This window comes from Pezoporus occidentalis, unplaced genomic scaffold (genome assembly GCF_034315485.1).
Source record: "Pezoporus occidentalis ecotype Australia unplaced genomic scaffold, CSIRO_AGI_Poc_V1 ctg14, whole genome shotgun sequence".
Lineage (NCBI taxonomy): Eukaryota > Metazoa > Chordata > Aves > Psittaciformes > Psittacidae > Pezoporus > Pezoporus occidentalis.
The window spans coordinates 6625962-6646851 of NW_026913209.1; the positions used below are offsets into that span (position 1 = coordinate 6625962).

Sequence of the window (20890 nt, forward strand, 5' to 3'; positions counted from 1 at the left end):
GTAGCAAATAAATTTATTCCTCTCTGGAGAAATGGTCCTTTAAAGACTGGAAATTCTCACTTTTCATAAAGCTATCTAGTATAACACTGAATTTTGTTTCTTGTAAATAATTGTTTCAAAAGTCATCCTTATTATACGTAAAGAGTGTTTATTTTCATGTGTGTCTCTTAGGTTACTCAGCCTGAATTTCCTCTGCCTTTTTTTGTCCTGTTACCGGGACCATAATGTGCCTCTGTACTTCTTTTCAGTGGAGTTGTCTATTCTACCTTCGTATCATCAGCAGACTTTGTAACCTCATTATTTATCTCCGTGATTGTGTCTTTATCATTGAGTCATATATGGATCCCATTACAAAAAGATGTGTATGGGATGGTAAAACGTGTATATTTAATGACAGGAGGAAAAAAGAACCATGCTCAACATCTGCAAAAGTGGTGTTCAGACTGGTGGATTTGGGGATTAGAAAGCTCCTCTCATTCCCTTTCCCTGTCCTAGTGTGAAGCTGCACTGGGTCATCTGTATTGAGCTGTCTTTGTGCAAACTAAATTGCAGTGTGGATTGAGAATCAGAGTTGAAAGACATGCATACAGGTGTGCTTCTTGGCTGGAACTGAACATAATTGTCCATATTATGCTGATCTGCATGAGATCTTTGAGAGGATAGCTATGTGTAAACCACATATGGTCCATGTGCTTCTGCAATGACTGCTGAGTGTCCACAAGCAGAAGATGTAGCCTAAGAGCCAAGTCTTCCTCTTGAGTTCCTCAGCCATTAAGGCCACAGTGGACATGAGGAAGGGACTTTATTGCTTGCAGGAGCCCTGAGGATTGCTGAGCAAGTTCACCTCTGGTGTGATGCCAGAGGAGAGAGTCACAGAGTGTCTTCATATTGGTAATAACACTGGAGATGAAGCAAGATCTTTCAGGGTGCCCAGCGTGAACTAGGGACAGCTGATGCAGTGGACTGCCCCTGCCAGCTAGAAAACATGTGCTGATAAGATAGGAACCATTCAGCACCATCCTATTTCCCTCTGCCCCACACAACCCTCTGTAGATGGGGGTTATGGTTTACTCATGGCAGGGCTCCCCACCATGTTTCATTAAAAATTGCTTCTGCTGCAAAGACTGCTGATGGCTGCTCAGGTGTTAGTTCATTCAGGAAGCATGCTGGGATATACAGTGCTGAGCAAGCGCTTTGTTATCAACAGGACAAAACACAGGCTTGTTCCCACAAACTTGTGCTCATTCTTGCTTTAATCCACATGGTTATTTTAAAGAGCATGAAGTACTTCTGAATTTCAGTGGGAGTACTCACATGCTTACCATTTAGCACAGCTTGAAACGCTTTGCTGAATCAGGGCCAGAAGACACTTACAAGAGCGGAACCCATAATGCTCAACTTTTTATTCATTCTTGGTTAGTTGCCTCAGATGTGACCATCAATTATTGCTCAGTGAAAGAAGAGCATCCTCTTTGTTCCGAAGTTCAAACTAAAGCATAAGGTGACCTGCAGGTGGGTCCCCCCTGTGAAAAGAAAGACATTTTGGCAATCTGATGTGCTACTTCCTAAGAATGATACATCTCGCCTTCAAAATACAGGGGGGCAGACAAATTACCAGCTGAGCAAAGATCAGGGCTGAACCACCATCCTTGTCCTGCTGAAAAGATTACTTCATCTTCTAAGTTTGTCATGCAAGCTGCTTTAACTATGAGCTAATTTAAATTTCTTATCCTTTGGCTAAGATTAGTTCATATAGTGACATTTAAATTTCATTTGCTCACAGTAATTTTGTTGTGCATAATGTTGTAGATAACAGAAATGGCAGATTATGTAAATAGCCATTTGTAAACAGCAGCTTTTTTCAATCCATTGTTCTGAACATCCTTCACAAATTGCCTCGTACATGTTCCTCATTTTAAATGTGCCTGTCACCAGACACTTTGCTTCTATAAACATTTTTTTTCACCCATCTCCCCCAAAGTGCAGCAGTTAAATTTAAAGTGCTGTTGAATGCCGGTTATTTCGTCAAACTACAATAACAACAAAAAATCCTGTGCAAAGGGCAAAAGATATAAACTAGCCATCTGCTACAAGCAGCAACAGCAACACAGAAAAGTGAAAGAAAGAAACAATGATACTTGAAGTGAGTATTGAAGTGAGATTGCCAGACATTTGCCAGAAAAACATATACATGCATTTCTTTTTCATTACACTTGGAAGCCTTTTCTAGTTATTGCAGTGAGAACTTGGGATAGACAGTTAAGCTGAATATTCACCCAAGTCCTAGTGCTAAACTCTGTAACTTTCCCCATGTCCCTGATTTCTGTTAGGACAGTGACATGCTGTCACACATATAAGTAGTGCTGTTCGGTAGAGTCTTTGTTGGAGCTGGGGAAGCACTTACTGCCAAGGGCAGGGCTTCACAAATTCTACTTGAAAGAAGAACCCACGGAGGAATTGCCAAGTGTGGTTTTTGTTTCACTACCAAAATTCAGAATGAAAAACTAAATTAAAAAAAAAAAGAGAAAGGAAAGAAGAGGATGGGTTCTTGGATGGATTCTTGAAAAGGGATGGTACCAGCTGAATTCCAAACAGGAATACTTAGTGGTGAATGTCAGAGGGAAAACATGAAGAAAACAAGCATTACCAGCATTTCCAGTTCTCTTATCTGCCACTGAGGATACATAAAAGAATGAATTAGGCATATTCAGTGGTGGTGTTGAGGGTGGCCTAAGCTGATGTGACTTGTGGCAATGCTTGACAGATGTCTACCAGCAGGACCTGGTTACACCAGCCCTGCTAGGCATAAAGATTGCTTTCCTCCTGGAGCTGCACCTGCATTTATGCCAGTGGGTTGCCTGTTTCTCTGGGCTTTTGCAAAAACCTCCATTCTCTGTATTGCTCCTCTCTATGTCTTGCATTTCTGTATTGGTGAGTAGTTTTCAGAAATGCCAAGATTCAAACAGGGGCCAGAAGCAAATACTTTTCATGTGAATGGGATGCTGCTGAACTTTTGTCATCAATTACTTATATTCAACTTGATTTTGGTTTCTCCAGACCAGATCTTTCAATGCTTGACCTAGAAGAAACCAAATTAAAAAGATTTGAAAGGTCCAGAGAAGTAGCTGAAAAATGTAGGAGCAAACTTTTCACAAATGATATAAGTACATATTGCATAAATAAATGGTATATTAACCCCCCCAAAAAAAGTTGTATGAAGGGTAAATGTACAATTACAATGAAGTTATTTACACCCTCTGATCACAGGTGTGAAAAAAACATATGAACTGTCTTAGAAATTAGTATAATTTAAATATCTGGTTACCCATGTTTTCAAGATAACCTCTGCAATGTGCTTTCATTATAGCTCAGATATAAATAAATGGTTTCTAACATATTTTATTAAATTTTGCCTAACTACTGTTTTAAATATGTTCTTTTATGTTTATATTTGAGGTAACAGAATTGTACAAACAGTTTAATGGCAGATGCAGGACAACAAAGTTCAACTATGCATAAAACTGTAAAGCTGTGTTGTACAGCTGTATGCATTAGACAGGCCAAGTAGGGTGTCACTGTATTCTGGGAAAGAAGAAAAAAAGAAAAGAAAAACAGACTAAGTTGCCGTCTGTAAACTGTGACTATACACTTAACATGGATCTGACAACCATGACTAAAGAAGAGAGTATGAATTGAGAGGGATTCAAAGAGTCAGTTTGAGAGGCATTCAATTTTATCTGAGTTCTATTAAGATAAGGATGTGGATGGAATACACTTTATAAAAGAGAGCATTTCAACAGCAGCACTAGAAGCTCCCTCCATATTGCATTTGTTAGCATGATAACTGCTTTTCTACCATCACAACCGGGAGTCATGCCTGTTTGAAAGCCACACAAAAAGTATCGGTCAAATCCTGGGGCAGCATATGCTCTCAGTGTAAATCTCAGGAGCTGTTTGGACACTGCACTTATTACAGACAGAACACTGGGGCAGACTGATACTGAAGACAATATGAAAAAGTAGAAAAATGCACAGGAGGGAGGCTGCCATGCACAGTTTCTGGTTTTCAGCTCCGCAGCCATGGAGATGATAGTCTTCCTGCCTCACAGAGGAGGCTTCATTGGACTGTTACAAGATCAGATCACAGAGTGGGTCAGCAAGGACTAGTAAAAAGGTACAGTAACTTCAGGAAGGAGAACATATAAGGATGTTTTAGACACTGTTCAGTTCTCAGCTGCACATGCATTGACTGAAGAGAGGTGGTAGACTTGGCAGTGCTAGGTTAACAGTTAGACTTACAGGTATCTTCCAACCTAGATCATTCTACGGTTCTAAGCACTTCTTGAAGAATGAGCTTTCAGGAGTGGTAGCTGGTGGCAAAGATAATATTTTGTTTGTGATACATGTAGGGATAAAATAACAAAGCTCATGTAATTGCATATATATACCTTTAAAAGGACTTTTGAAACCTCTATATCTCTATTCAAACACACCTATTGTGTCTTCAAAATTTGTTTGCTTTTCCTCCCTGAAGTTAAGCACAAAATTTGATCCTGTTTTTCTGAAACACTGCAGAAAATCTCTTTCCTAGCTTACTGCAAAACCTCTTTAATCTTCTTTTTCCTCCCTTCCTTTCCAAGTCTTTTTCAGAGGGTATTTTTTTTTGTCTTCTCAACATGGGGACACAAAAGCTCAATCTGGGGACCTAAATTAGCAGTTGGCAGTCTAGGTAATTCACCAAGAGAAAACAGCAAAGAACTCGAGCAGGTAATCCAGATCTCTAAATAATGCTGTGAACTAGTTGGTTAACCTAATTAGTTAACCTAAATCTAAGTTTGATTCTCTAAGTGCTTTACCCTGGTGACTCCCTGGCTTGTAAATGACTGTAAAATTCTGTCAATACTTATGGAGCAAACTTTCAACTGCAGTATTCTTTTTGATGTTTGTAATTTACAGTTTAGATGCAGATTTTCTTGATGTCATGCACAACAGGAGTTATGAAAAATAACTGGAAGCATAAAGTAATTCAGGACTCAAAAAACTTTTGATCAGAACTAAAATGAGTAAAATCTTTAAATTGCCACTAATTCCTTTTCTGTTGTCTGCATCACTTTATTCATTCTGATTTCACCAAAATAAACAGTTTTCTATTTCCTATGTCTATTTCTATGTTAATATTTAATTAAAAGATTATCAAGTAATTTAACCATCTAACTTAATAGAACATATGCAAATTTAAAAACTAAGCCAGTAATTTTTGCACTGAATCAATTATTTTCCATTTAAGCTGCAGTGTGTCTTTTGGAAAGATAATTCAGATGTAAGGATTTCAAATAAAGGAAAATCTGCTACAATGCTTTCATGTGCTCTATCATTGGTTAAACAGAAAGTATTCCTCACCACAGTGATTGGGAGCAGCCCTGAGGAGAACGACTCGGGGGTGTTGATTGACAAGCCAGCCCAGAAAGTTGACTGTGTCCTGGGCTGCATCAAAAGCAGCATGGCCAGCAGCTCAAGGGAGGTGATTCTTTCCCTCTACTCTGCTCTGGTGAGACCCCACCTGAAGTTCTGCTTTCAGCTCTGGGGCCACAACACAAGAAGGACATGGACTTGCTTGAGTGAGTGCAGAGCAGACCATGTAGGTGCTCAGAGGGCTGGAGCACCTCTCCTGTGAAGACAGGTTGAGAGAGTTGGGTTTGTTCACCCTGGAGAAGAGAAGGCTCTGGAGACATGTTACAGAAGCCTTCTAGTATCTAAAGGGGGCCTACAAAAAATCTGGAGAGGGACTTTTCACAAGGGCATGTAAGGATAAGACAAGAGGGAATGGCTTTAAACTGAAAGAAGGTGGATTTAGATTAGGTTTTAGGGAAAGATTCTTTACTACAAAGGTGGTGAGACACTGGAACATGTTTCTTGGAGAAGTTTTGGTTGCCCCATTCTGGAAGTTTTCAAGGCCAGGCTGAATGGGGCTTTGAGCAACTTGAAGAAGTAATGTCATAAATTTTTGTAAAAAGAAAAATTAAAAAAAAAAAGGAAAGTTACCCAAGAGGTTTTTTGCCAATATTCATTATCTGGATAGACCTATAACAATTCTTTCAAAATGAAAAGCTTTCAAAGCAGTAGTTGTTTCCTGAAGCAGCTTGAGCTCTAAGTCTGTTCTCCCATTCTGCTCTAACACTGGAACCCATCCAACCACTTCATGTGGTATGAATAAGGGTGCTGTGTCCTGCTGTACTTGGTGAACTGATGTTTTTCAGTAGAGTATGAAACTGCAGCGTAAGTGCCACCTTCTGATAAGGCATGATGGCTCCTGGTTACCTTTCCAGCATGAAGCCCAAGACCAGTCACTGGGATGCAGATGTTTCCTGCACAATCCCATTATCTGCAGTGGATGCTGGAAGTCACAGTGTGCCTGGTATGCAAAAAAGCAGCTGTCATCCTTGATGGCTATTAGGAATAATTACCAGGTTTTCTTATTCTTTCTATGCACAGGGTGCTATGCTTTGTATTCTTTCAAGTAGCCTGGAGAAATGACATGGTGGCACTCTTGTCTCTGTGAAACAAACTTCTGGAATTTGAGCTCTATTCTTTCCAGTGTCAGTTTCACTAAAAATATATTTTCTGCTAGTTGAATTCAGTGACAAGTTTTACTAATGCAAAAGACAATGTGAACTTATATCTCTTCTAGTTTATCTGTATGGTCTATCAAGCTGTCTGTAAAAGCTACTTGCTTGTATGGTCCCTGTCACCACAGTGTTGTCAGTGGAAAACTTGAGGGCAGAATTTCTTTTCCTATAGGGAGCTTAGCTAACATAGGATAATGCAGAAGTCATGATAAATCCACACTGATACTCTCTGAAAACTGCTGTGCTTTATTGCTGACTAAAGGAATGACAATTTCCTCCTGTCTCTTGAGTAAGCAGATGGGACTCTGAATACTGAAAGGAACAGATTACTTAGATTTAGAAGAGACTTTAGTGAATAAAAACGTATTACAGCTCAGCTTGATGGGGCTCCAAGCTGAGAGGAGAGGGAGAATGCGGTTGTTGTATGAGTATTTCTGAGTTATACAACCCCTTAGGCAGTGCTAATGGGGAGGAAAATGGGAAGAGCTCCCTTTTGTGCACCCCTTTCAGAATAAGAAATGCAGAGGCAGTGCAGCATCTCTCTCATGGCAAAGCCTCAGTGGTGGTTGCACAGTTAAGGACAGAAATGCTGTTTGCAGTACTGAGTTGTCTCATCTAGTTTAACCTCATGGTATCTGCTGGTGTGAATGTTTTATTACAGCTGTAAGACTACAATAACTTCCTTTCTCCTCAGCCTCATTATTGTTTGAGAGAGATGTGGTGGGAGGAAGTACGAGCTGAAACAATCTTGTTTTCATGCTTCTCGCTTGACACAAGTGCTGTTGCACAAGATTGCTGGCTGGTGGAAAGATCGACGACATTTTTAAACAACTGTTACTGTCCTCAGCAGGTTTTTTTCTCTCCCACTGCAGTAATTTTTTAATTAATTTGCTGTAAAGAGTAGTGATCCCAGAAGCCTCCCTACTTGCTGATATTGTCTTCAGTGTCAGTCCTCAGGTGGCTCTTTTGTTATGATCATCTACACAGGTCAGCTGGCTGCTTTTGCTGTGGCTTAATGACTGAAGGAAAAAGCAGCATCTGGGCTTTCCTGCTGGGGGTGTGCTGTGGTGAGTTCTGACATGTAGGTTTCATCAACAGCCCCATAGGGCTGCCCAGCAGACCCTCCCCAGCTAAGATGCGGAGCAGTTAGTCTCTTTAGGGACTGCATGCTCAGACTCCCTCGTTGGATGCTGTTCAGACAGGAGCACACCCGGGTCTCACTCCATTACACAGCTGGAACACGGCTGGTGTGTGCCATGAGCTCCTGAGTTCCCTGCTCTGCATGTACTCGAGAAACCTATGATCAGATAACAAATGTTTGTTCCTTAGAAGACAAGAAAAGCCGAGAGGATTTTGTGTGTGTTACTTCTCTGTCCTGTTTTCTTTAGAACTTTTATTCTAAATGATTGATTTATCTTGTATAACATGACTCATTCTCTTCTTTAGTGCAAGGTTGGGCCATCTAATTATTAAGCTTACTGCAATGTGGGACTCTAGTTCCCTGAGGGTCTTCATCTGCCAATAATCTTAATTGCAGTTTACTGTAATTGACATCTTATCTATTTCCTCTCCTTCTTTCCACTTAGAAAATTCAAAATGCTGACAAGTTAGCTCTAGTATTTGGTGAATGTGATAATTAAGGAGGAATTTGTCAAACACTTCATTGTCAAACTATTTTTTGATTTTAATTAAAACTGATTTAAGCTTTTGTTGAGGCATAAAAATAAATTTTAATCATAACCGGACCTAAAGCTATGGCCCCAGATTTACAGCTGGTATAAATAGGTGTCTACAAAAGGTAGTTTTCCTCTACTGGTTTACATCAGTCAGCTGAAAATGCTATTCATTGATCTTTTTTAAGAACTTTTCAAAAAATTCCATCCTTCCTCAAAGACTCCAAATGAGAAAAAAAGTGACCGTTTAAGTACACTTTGGCCTTGGTGTTGCAGTCTATTCAGATTTTATAGAAATATTTCATCTTCTACAACGTAAAATCGCTGGACATTGTTAGTTTAGCTCTGATCTGCAGACTATTTAAAATGCATTTAAAAAGAGAAAGCAGTGCAAAACAAAATTATTAATTATTAATTATACCTATGAATAAAGCTGAGTGTTGATACAGTTTTGACAAATACTAATCTCTAATATTTTATTTAGTATTAGAAATGTTGTTTAGCTGCGGTTTTGGTGGAAAAAAAAAAGTGATTGTTTGTCCTTTTTCACAAATGTATAGAAGGGAGCAGTGCGAATTTAAATGGTACTTTGGAGCACACAGATTAGATCCTTCTGCATCCTGGAAAGTCTGTATGAGAAAAGTCCTTTTCCTTCCCCCCAAAAATCCTTATCCAGCAGGTTCAGTCCTGGCTTCTTTCTGAGCTAGGCTGAGCAGCTGTTTGGCCCTGATAGTATTTCTAAGGCTTTGTGGGCACAAGGTAAAGCATCAGTAGAACATTTTGGTTTAGATACCGTACTGAACCAGCAGCTTTCAAGGCACAGGCTGTGACATGTATCTCTCCAAGGTACTTCTGCTCTCATCTTCTTAACCTCCTTTGCGGTAAACGTCACCCCTGGTAAACCTCCTTTCACAGATGGATATTTATGCTATATCTAACCCTAGTCCAGAAGAAAAAGTGAGCAACACCTTATACTTCTGTGAGTTTTAGGTGATCTGTCTCTTGAATGACAACCTGGTTGTCATGAGCCTCTGCTCAGCTGAACCTTTATTATTTGGAACAGCATGCCAGCTGTTGATATACTAGTCCCCTTTGCTTCACTGTGAATTCACACAAAATAGCATGGAAGATATATTCTAAAGAAATACTCTTTGAAATTGAATGGTAGAGATTTGTATGAAGCCAAACAAGAAGAAGAGGTGTTTCACTCTATGTCTAGTTAGACTAGAACTCCTTGATTTGGGATATTGTAGAAGTTTGACATGGGTTCAAGGTGGGCCTGTGTTGGTTCATGGAAAAAAATGTACAGTAAGAGTTATTAAACAGAGAAATGAACTACAGGAAATCTCCATTTCCTTTAATGAAGCTTGAGAGGATATTTGCTTATTCTGCTTTATACTGTTTCCTATGCTTCTGCTTTCAGGCACTCCTGGAGATTCCATAAGCTCTGGTCATTTCCTGTGGATTTATCAGTAGGTCAGCAAAAAATGAAGGATAAGACTGGGAATTATCAGGGAAATAGTATTTTGGTAAAGGGTTTTTTTACAAGGAGGGTGGAAACTCCTAAACAATTCTGGGAAAAAAAAAAACACAACTAAAACAAACCAAAACAACACCCAAATCCCCCTCTAAACCAAAAAAACCTTGCCATGGTTTCTGTTACAAGGATGTGGTCATGGAAGCAAAGCTTACATTCAGACAACTCCAGATAAACGAACTTACAGGAAAGCCTGTAAGATGGGGCTCAGTGGTCATGCTTGGCAGAGGGGGAACTTGCATGTTTTCCCCTCAAACATGAGAGAGATGGATATGTCACCCAGCATCAGTATCAGCCTTTCAAGAGCACACTGAACACCTTGCACAGTACTAGTGCAGGTTATTCTCTGTGTCATCACAAACCCCTCCATTAAGCGTGCTGTGAAGAAGTCATAGTAGATCACTGCACCAAACTAACTTTGAGTTTTTATGAAGTAATTTGCACTAATGTCGCAACAACAGATAAAATCCCACAGATGTCTGAAGAAGACTGCAAATGAGGAATACACTGGCTGGGAAGGGAATAAAGTGGGAGCCAGCTCAGAAGCCGCCAGATTCTGATATCACCCTGAGAAGGGATGGGCTTTGCTTCTTTTCTAAGAAGAGAAGGTTGCTTTTCTTCTTGGGGGAGGGGCATAGGTAGAGAAAACAAGAAGTATTCATTTTAATAGGATGTTAAGGGAATTTTGAGCTTGTGCTTAGGCAAACTTAAATTTAATCCATAATCATGCCTTCTTATCATAGAAAGGAATAGCTAGGATGAGAAAAGGGATATGTATTGCCTCACAATGGTTCACACAGTAGAGGGGCGCACATGTGTGTGTATTTACACTTATTGTTTACCTAGTGAGACTGTGTATATATATATATATGTATATATATATGCTTGTGTATGCACTGTATTGCACTTTATATAGAAACTCAAATGGCATTAGAAATTACCCAGATGGGCTGGATCTGAGGTGAAGCATGGTGGCTTATCTCTGACGTGAGCTATACAGCAGGCTTGAGAGAAATGTCAAGCCACACAGCCATTGGCAGGAAGAGGATCATGTTCCCTCCATCACGCAAAGGCTTACCCAATCTGCTGGAAAATAGAGATGGGATAAGCCTTCAGGGGTAAAGTTTAACAATCCTTCCTATATTTCTATTTTTTGGTGTTGGCATTTCTGGGTATTACTGCAAACAATGCTTACTTCGTACTTATATGCTTTGTACTGATTCAGAGATGCTTTCAGTGCAGGGCTGGATGAGGCTGGCAAAATGAGAATAACCAGCCCTTGATAAGCGGGGGTCAGAGAGACAGCGCATGTAGTCTTTTAAAATGAAAAAATTCTTGCTAGTTTCTACAGATGAAAAACACAGGCTCTGTAACCATAGAAACATGATGGGCCAAGAATAATGCTGAACTTCTGATGAATTTCTTTTGTTTAGCATAAAATACTGTTTGGAGGAAGAGATATAGTCTAGGTAAGGTGAAATAACACTGTTTTTTTCCTATACTTCCTTTCCTTCTTAGGTCTTGGATTACTTTAGATAGCTCCTATTATTCTATTTTATAGGAAGGAGAGACCTAGGGAAGTGAAGCTGATTTCTCCAAAGCCACATTGCAGAAGCTGGAATAACCCCCAACTTTTTTCAGGTTAATCGGGGTTGAATTAACAATGCTTAAATTAAATTTAAACTAATTGCTTGAATTAAAGTGCTTACGAGAAGCTTTTTGGGTGATCCAGCAAAAGTTACATGAGATGCAACTTGCTACTCTGCCAGAAAGATGCTACTCTCAGCCTTGTTCTTTGGCTACATCCATGCAATGGGAGATGTGTTACACACACCTGAACTAACAGCTCTGATATATCCAAACTCTGTACAACTGCTTTAATTTCTTAACTAAGCTATAGGCTTTGTTTACTGCCTCTATGACTCCTTTGCTTTTGATGTGTATATAGATACACCTGGACTAATTTGATGACCCTACCCTGCAGCAGTCATGTCATTAACAGCATTGAGATGGAACTTGAATTTTTCACCCTGTTCATGACACCAAAGAACATGCTATAAAATCCAAACATACAAACTTCCATAAGTGTTTTGTATAGTAATTCCTAAATATTAGGAATGAGGATTTAGGATAATACCTCATTCTCCCATGCAAGTAATAAACTTCACTGACTTTTTTTGTCATGAATGAGGACAACATTTGTCAATAGAAAATTAACAAGATGAAAGGAATACAGTGAGCTAGTATGAGCAAGGTGTGATTTGTAGAAAGCTGGCCAGGCTTCATTACTGTCAGTTGTCTTACGTGTTGACGTGAAGCAAGTATCATCAACATGAAAAAATAGATGTCAGCCTTAGTGAACAGTGGAGATCATGTACTGCAATGGCAGAATATAAATGTAACACAAATGTGTTGCCTGGAATTACTTGCCAGGAATTTGATCTGTCTCCAGTTTCTGAAAATACCAGCAGTGCGGAGGCATTTGGTTTCTAAACCCGTAACAATTGCACTTAATTGGTGCAAGAAATTCTTTTTTGTAAAAGAAAATGTTGATCAATGTAAGAGTGTAAACAGGCCCCCTCCTAAGATGAAAGAATCTGTATATATGCATAAATACTAAGGGTGCTAACTAAGTATCCGCAGATATGACATAGGATAAGACAGTAATGATATGGCAATTACAGAAGTAAACAACAAGCTTAGATCCCACTGTAAGTAACCTTTCAGTCAATGGAGGAACTAATTTTTTCATTCTTTCAGGTTAGAAATGAGATTTTTTTATTTGGAATCCCTTCTGATTTTGATGCAGAGTAATTCATACAAAATTGTGTCCTGTGGAGGCATTCATAAAGCCAAAGGACATATTCACAGAAAAAAAGGTATCTAAACTCCCATATAGCTACAGGGAATACAGTTTTATCTCCATTCTACAGGAGTCTCTTAAGGCCCTTTTGCACTAATGTTACGATGAAAAGAAGCCATTTAAGCCCCGAGAAATCACATATTGCAGCATTATGAAATTAGGCACTAACCCCATTAGGATAATTTGGAGGGTCAGACTAGGGCCACTATATTCCTTGTAATGTAGTCTTGGAAAAGAGTTAAGTTCCCTTCTAAAGATGATTCAGTGATGAGTGACTTGAGGCATCTGGCTGTCTTAGAAGGTATACAGAAGCTCCCTTTGCAAGGAAGCTGCTTGTAGATAATCAGTAGAGGAACAAGCACAGGCGGCTATCTGAATTCCTGTTTCTCCTTATCAAGAGCATGACCTGGGTCTGCTCATAGGATACTTCCATCCTCTTGGTAGTATTTTTTTAACCTGATGGTTGCAGCATTCTTGTGGGGGATAGGGATTTGGATTCCATCAAATTAAAAAAGGAATTAAGCCCTGATCTTGCTTTCCTGGATGGTGGTGCTCGGCAGGATCCAGCTGCAGAAATCACTGCCACCTCTCCATTTGCTGTAGTCTGAGAGATAGCAGCTATGCCCTTTGTAGGGCTCTGTGTTGTCTGTGTCTCCATGAGATGAGGGTCAGCTTCCAAAGGCAAGACAATTTTCAGAGCCAAAATACAAGCACTTAGTGAATTTTAGATTCAGTAGGTACTCACTTCTTTGGATCATTTGATATTAAATACTGGATTATGCTTTATGGCCACTTTGAACGCTGTCCTACAGGAATGGGGGTTAACCTCTGTGGTTTTGTTAGTGCTTTCTCAGATTCTCTTGAAGTGTTACTATTGCTGAAATAATTGTCAAAAATCAAATAGTATTTCAAACATTTTTGTCATATCAGACCTTGAAGTGGAGATCAGGGGTGTAAGCCCATTTGGATTATATGCGCTGCGCTCTGCTTTTCTCTTGGTGTTAGTTTCAACCAAACAGCTGGATTCTGCATCTGGGAAGAAACAGAATTATTATTTTTAAAACTACTTATGCTGGACACACTGTCTTTGAAATGCTAATGCAATGGAACTGCGAACTCATTTTATCTTCTGACAGGCAAATTATTAAATCAGCCTGTCTATCCCTTTTCGGACTCTGAGCTGTCCAGTAGCCATGATGCTTCAGCAGGGATATCAGATTTTAGAGGAGACATCTGATCATGGGGAGCTTTCCTTTGTGCAGGCACATGTGAATTTTCATGCAGAAAAAAGAATTGGCTCTGGAGTACTGCACATAGCTAAGTAGGAGGGTGGTTAAGTCTTCCCATGGAAGAGTTAAACTTCTGTAAATAAAGGGTTGTTTATTTTCTGTCAGGCATGAAAATATCACTCGGTGTCTGTTCTTTGTCAGGTCTGTGAACACACAGTTCCTAGTGTACATCAAATACTCAGTCCACTCTGACCCAGGATTTTGGCTCATATTTCCTCAGGATAATAAACCTTTTCTACTGTTTTCTAAGAGGCTTTCCTTGCTTTTTTTTTTATAATGCCTAGAGTTCTGCCAATGGTTCTTGAAAGCACATTCATCTTTTAACGAGGAACATAGGCAGCTGATGCAAAATTTCAAACAGAATATTGAAAAATAAACTGTTCATAAGAATAAAAATGAGTTTCACCTATAGACTGCCATATGAGACCACTCAAATTCCAAGTGTAACTGCAGAGCTAGACTTTGAACTGTGCCAGAGCAGGGGATTCCGCCTCCTGTTGAAGATGCTGCAAGGGAAAAGAAGGAGCTCGACTGGAAAACTAAGCTTCTAGTCTCTTTCAATATTAAGAGTAACTGCTCCTTGAAAATGTAAATTACTTTAAGGCAGTTGATATAAATTCAGAAATGATCAGCAGCAAGGCAGGTATTTGTGTGACATGTGTATGTGTAGGAGGCAGGCAAAAAGGGGGCAACAAGGTATAATTCATGCTCAGAAATGTAGTCTGTAGAGGACCAATCAGACTGCTGAGTCTGACTCTCCCCTATCATTTTCCCTTTAGCTTACACAGTACAAGCCCCCCAAAAAATTTCCAGCTCTGTAACAAATTTAAGGCTTCTAGTATAATAGACATAAAATCTCAGAAGTGTAGATCAGTAAGCATGTCTTGTGTATTCACATCTACGAGAAGCCATGCGTTATTTAGCAGTTTTGTAGGATTAATCTTTTGGTAGCACAAAGCTAGATATCTTAGCCATGGCACTGATAATTTTTCCTACAGAAATGTTTTGCAGGAAGCCTTCAGCCTGGTGGCTTATTTGCATGAAATTTTAGCTGTCTGAAATTTCTCTTCAGATGTGTCCTTTTAGCTTGCAAATGTACAAAGTATTATGTCTGGAGTATTCATCCACTGATGCATCATGTTTCCTCCAGCCAATCAGTTCTTTCATTTTCCAGTGCATTGGTTAGTTTTGTGTGTTTTCACAGTAAAAAGAAAACCCGGTGAAAATGTTTTTATTGTTTGTAGCAGAGTCTGTTCCCTAATTTCATCAGCCTTGATAATTCTGCCTACCTTATTAACACAGTAAGGATGTTGACAATTTTTTCTCCTGTTTCATATGAGCTCTTAACAGTAAATATCAGTAAGGAACATGTATTTAACGGGTTCAATTTTTCTCTGAATTTCTAAACCTCAAAAAATATTTATTTAACGTGAATCTGAGGTATAATTCTCTCCTTGATTTTGGATCTTGGCCGTTAAAATCAATTTGATGTTTAGTGCTTTTAAAAAAGCAGCATTATGAAGCATGGGAATAGCTTCTAAGCTGTTATGACAGCATCCATAATCCTGGGGGATATTCAGTTTGTTTACATTGGAAGTATTTTAGCACATTGGAAGTTCTAATAAAACTCTTGGCATTTGTCACCATATCTAGAGCTACATAAGGATCTAATAATTTCTCCAGAGTAGTATACACAGCTGTGTTTAGCCAGTACCATGAGTAAAGCATGTACACGAGGGAGGGATGTTAAGAACCACCATGACAAACTGAGAACTGCATCTTCTGCTTGGTCATATATGTTCTCAAATTAAAACAAGCAAGCTTAAGAAATCACCTGGTCTTACTTAGATGCCCAAACCTTAGATCTCTAAGTCTAAGCTAGGTGTTCAAGGCTTCCTTAACCATCTACATGGGAAAATATGCATGCAGACTAAGATACATCTCTAGCATGAACCTGATAAACTATCAATGGGAACTACCTCTTTTTATGCCTCAGTTAGAAGCAGAGCACAAAATCAGCTAGGTCTTAGGCTTCTAACTTAGAGATGCCACAAGTAAATGAAATTAACTCTATTGAACAGATTTGTGAAAACTGCTTTTTACATCTGGGTCTCTGATACACAGTACGTGAAAATCTAGATCCTCACAGGGTCTTCTGAAGATCAGTGGGGGGATGAATTTTTAGTATCTTAGTCCATGGGTGGTTTAAATCAGCATGCACTAGTATAAGCTTTTACATTTAGAACTGATAAAGACTTAAACTGTAAAGGTATGAGTGATCTGTCTGGAATTCCCACTTTTAGTCTGTTTGTCCTTTGGCTTATTTTTCTGCCAGACTTTTCTTTCAGCTTTTCCAGGAAGTAAGCTTCTTCATCCCCAAAATGTTTTTGTGATAACAAAAGAATTTCTTTTCCAACCTCAGGATAGGCAGTTGACATTGTGAAAGTTTTCAGCACAATAATGATTGTGTTAGCTTGTTTGTGACAATCAATCAGAATATAATGTTCTAACCGACTCTGAATTTTTTAAGATATTGGTTCATTTTTAACATCTCTCTTGTTAGCTTGAATTATGAAGCTAAATATAATTCCAAACTGAGGAACCAGAATTTGTATTTTGATAAAAGAAACTGGATCAAAAAAATGTCAATACAGTCTTTCAACAAATTGTTAATTTTCTGTGAACAAAGCACATCAACCCCAAAATACCCAACTGGTTTTATTGACTATCATCTTGTTTTCCAGTACACAGGTGTTTGACATCCTATTCTGAGCTGGAGATAATAAAAGCTCTGTCCTACTCTGCTGTCTTTGATTGTCCAAAAAAAGACTGTGTGATGGTAACAGACACCAATTCTTTACATGCTGTCAATGTACCTTGTGAGGATGTACTGCCTGCTAATGAAAGACAGAAAGGGAAAGCAGAGTAGAAAATAACAACAAAAGATCTCACTAGATGCAGAAACTGAACCACACAACAGAAATGCACAGAGATCAAGGATCTTGCAATCAGTCAGACACAAAATCATTACTCTCATAACTGCAGGTTGTTGCTTCCATTCTCAAACAGGCAGATACACACAACAGACTTAGAGAAGCTATAAATACAGGATAAATCTAAACTGATCTAGCTAGGCTTCATTAGCTAGGCAAGAAGACAGATTGTCATAAAGTCTGATTTCCTGATATTTTTATAGGCAAAAGCTGCTTGGGAAGTAACATGCATTTGAGGCATTGACAGCTGTGGATTGAACTGTGGTCTCATGTATATCTGGAATGCATTTTTCATGTCCGGATGCTTGTACCTCACTGTACAACCTTAGGTTATCTAACAGATTGACCCTTGGAGCGAAATTAATTTGATCCCATATATACTACTCTGTGGGAAGTTTGCAAGAAATCTAGCAAAACGTGGTGATAAAAGCTTTATAAATGAAGTTAGAGATAGGTAGACAAGATAGATAGGCTGGGTTTAACTTTAGTGAATACAATAAGACATTTTCAAGGACAGAAATAACAGTGTTTAGGCAATATCTGTGATTACCTATGCTGAGAGAAAAAGGATAAAGGCCTGACAGTGAATATATTCAGTGAAGATTCTTATCATCGACTTTTAGCAGTCAAAGTGAAGGTTATGCAATGTCTGCAAAGATGAGTAGGTGACACAAACCTTGAAAAAACAGTCCGTAGCCTGAAGGTATATTCAGTCTCAGATCTCGTTTCAGGGTGAGTTTCATTCAGGGAAAAAAAGATATCTTCAGAACACAAATATCATATGCTAGTATTTCACAGGGTAACAACGCCTTCTTTAGTTCAGTAATATGGGTAATTTCCTCCCTCTTGTCTCCTTACAAATTTTAGAAGAGCAAAACTGTAAGCAACCTGGAAAACTCCCAAAACAAAAGAACAAAAAAACCTCCTTTGCTACTTGTTTCCTGGCTTATGTGAATTTGAGGTTTGTTAATCATTAGCAAAGGTTAAGTATGCTTTTGTTACTTAGCAACCATGATAAGTTTTTCAAAGTTTTATTTCAGATTTGATGATGTATTTATCCTTGTTTTTCTCTGCTCCTTTTCTTCTCACTGGAATTCAAACTCAAAAAATTTGAATGCAGCCAGACATCTGAACTCACAGTCTTCGCTTCTACCTGCTTGCAATAAACATGGAAAATCAGAATTGAAATACAAAGCAGAGCAAAAGAGCCATTGCTATCTCATCTACATGGAGATCTATTAGCTGGTTTTCAATTTGCACTGTGATGGCTTAGGCAAAGAAAATAACCTAGAGCAAATCCCAAGGGTATTTTTGGTCTTTGTTTTATTTATTTTCCTTTCCAGATGTAGTGGAGCTTTGTGCTTTATCAGTTTCAACCTAAAAATTGAAGCCTGAAATGAGTGGCATTTTCAAAATTAATTCTGAAAAGTGTGCTTAATTTGGGTATTCGTTAAAATATTAGTCCTGCTGTGTTTAGGTTAAACTCATGTATATTTTAACTTCAGATGAATATTTAACCTAGTGCATTATGAACTATAAAGCTTGCGCGCCCAAAGGCTTACCTGTTATTTCCATGTCAGTTACTGTAATAAAAGATGTTACTTGTCTCTAAAGCCTTTGCTTTGCTTCTCCATTTTGCAATACTAAGTTGACATCCTAACTTAGCTAAAATCAATGGGAACTTTCTATTGAGTTTCCTGGGGTCAAAATTTTACTCTGTAAGTGAAAAAAACAAAATCAATTGTAAAAACCCTCATACCCTGAAGATGTGAAAAGTTGAAGTAGCCAGCTGTCACAGCTGCTAAGCTCTTGTTTCTTCTGGAAGCTGTAGAGCACAACATGCACATGAACTGCAAACTGCCAAGGCCTCTGGCTTCCTGGGAGATTCATTCTTGGGAGCTGGTAGAGCAGAAGCTACATGTAAGTTGATAGTTCCCATTGTACTTTTTAACATCAATTTTGTTCAGCGACCATTGTGAGCACAGTTTGTACAGGGCGTTACAAATGTACTGGTGTGGTGAAACAGATGCTTATTTTGGATTTTTTACTGTACTTGTAACACATCTATTTCTGCTCTTAGCCATGGGGTGAGACTGAAGAAATACTGGAAGCCAAGAAGCATGATTGTTTGACTATGTCCCGCATCTTGGTCCATCCTGGAATGTATTGTTCCAATTAGGGCAAGAATGAAATTCAGACTCTCAGGCAGCCAACATGAAGGTGGATTCCACTTATCAGGGCAAACCAACCAGCCTGTTTCAAATGCCCGTAGATATCTGAAAAGCTCTGGAACAACAGGTGAGTTTATATTCACAGGATGAGGAGTATAAAAAAGGTAGAACTGGAAGGACAGGAACAGCTTTTGCCAAACTCCTTTTATTTTCCTCTCTTTGGGAGAAGATTTTTGTTCTTCATCTCCTATGAGCAAAAAGGCAACTGCCTGAGCCTGATGTCATGGGACGCAATGGTGAAAATCAACAAACGTTGGTACAGGCAGAAAAGAGTATATGTCTTGGTCTCTACCTGAGGCATTCATGAGCCTAGTTTGGGCCCTAATGATTCTTTCTTCAACCTTCCCACTCTAGAAATGGCTTTTAACTCTCCACTCTGCCTTGATGCAGAGCAAAGGCAGTGTGATTGGTTTTCAAAGGGAAAAATCCTAGATAAAGCTCAGAGCACAGGCACAGAGAAGAAGCAGCAGGCTCCAGAAGGCACTAGCATGGGGCAGGCACCTACTGCTGCCTCCCAGCCACAGCTCTTTCGGCAGTAGCCCGCAGAGGCTGACTGCTTTGCAGAGACATGTATGCCTCACCTTTGTGCTCTTGAAGACCAGGTGCTGTGCCTGCATCTCTTTTCAAAGCCCGGGAAGCTTCAGGCAGGTGTCCACACTTCTCGTTCCTCCCTGAACAGGACTTTAGCTCCAGGAAAACAGAGAAATATCTAAGGGGTGGGGCATCTACACGGGAGGTTCTTGTGTAATTCCGGGAGTGGAATGGCCCCAGATGGGTGCTGCATAACCCACGCTGGTTTGTCCATCAGTGTTGTTACCCCAGTATTCATTTGCATGGTCTTTACGTCCAGAAAACAGACACTTTCAATGTGCTAGTGTTTTTCTTCTACACAAGAATATGTTTTCTAGATTTAAAAGTGCATTTCCCAGAGTTTCCCAAATTTACTTTCAGAAACAGCAACTGACATTTCCTTAAAAAATAATAAAGGGGGAGGAGAAAGAAAGCCATCCCTGAGCTGACAGAATGCAACAGTAGGAGGCAAGCATTCAGCTGGCAGTTACTTACTTCCTGGCATGCAATTTTAATTAAGGAGTCAGCATGTCTGCTACACAAGCCCACAGGAGGCAGTAACTAAAAATGACTGGGAAAATGTCCATGGATAAAAAGGTAGGAGAAAGAAACAATGACACTGTATTTCAGGAAGCTAATTGAATATGTTCATCTCTACATTTCTCTAGATAAGACTTATTACAAAAGGAAAAGTAAGCATAAATTGCTGTATCACAGACACAGATGAACACCTATTTTGCAGTGTATATTAGAGATTCACTATTCATCCAAGATAATTCAAAGCAGCATCCTTTTTCTTTTTTTCAGGTAGGTCTGTATTTGCACCCATTTTCAGATCTCTGCAGTAAGGTTTTGTTTTTCTTTTTATGCTAGAGACATCACATTCAAAGCATTTATGTCCTTTACTGAGCCTAGTGAATAAGAAGCAGAAATTACCTGCTCAGGACTTGTGTTCTGAGATATCAATTCATATTTTTAAACTGAAGCCAGGTCAGAAATCTTTCTTTCCGTAGACCACAGCTGTAGTGGTTACCTAGCTGTGTAAGTCAGCAAGTAGATTGCTTTAAATCACTATCAGTAATTTTTCATAAATACATATTTTCCCCTG

At 39.1% G+C, this 20890-nt stretch overlaps 1 long non-coding RNA gene across 1 annotated transcript; it reads right to left on the reverse strand.

Moving 5' to 3' along the window:
* Nucleotides 1–1061: 1061 nt before the first annotated feature.
* Nucleotides 1062–19896, reverse strand: LOC134159046 (uncharacterized). The gene is made up of 3 exons (XR_009963010.1): nucleotides 19794–19896; nucleotides 2648–3079; nucleotides 1062–1523 (listed from the first exon to the last, which is right to left on the reverse strand). It is a non-coding gene; the product is annotated as an uncharacterized LOC134159046 (long non-coding RNA).
* Between the last annotated feature and the right edge of the window lie 994 nt (nucleotides 19897–20890).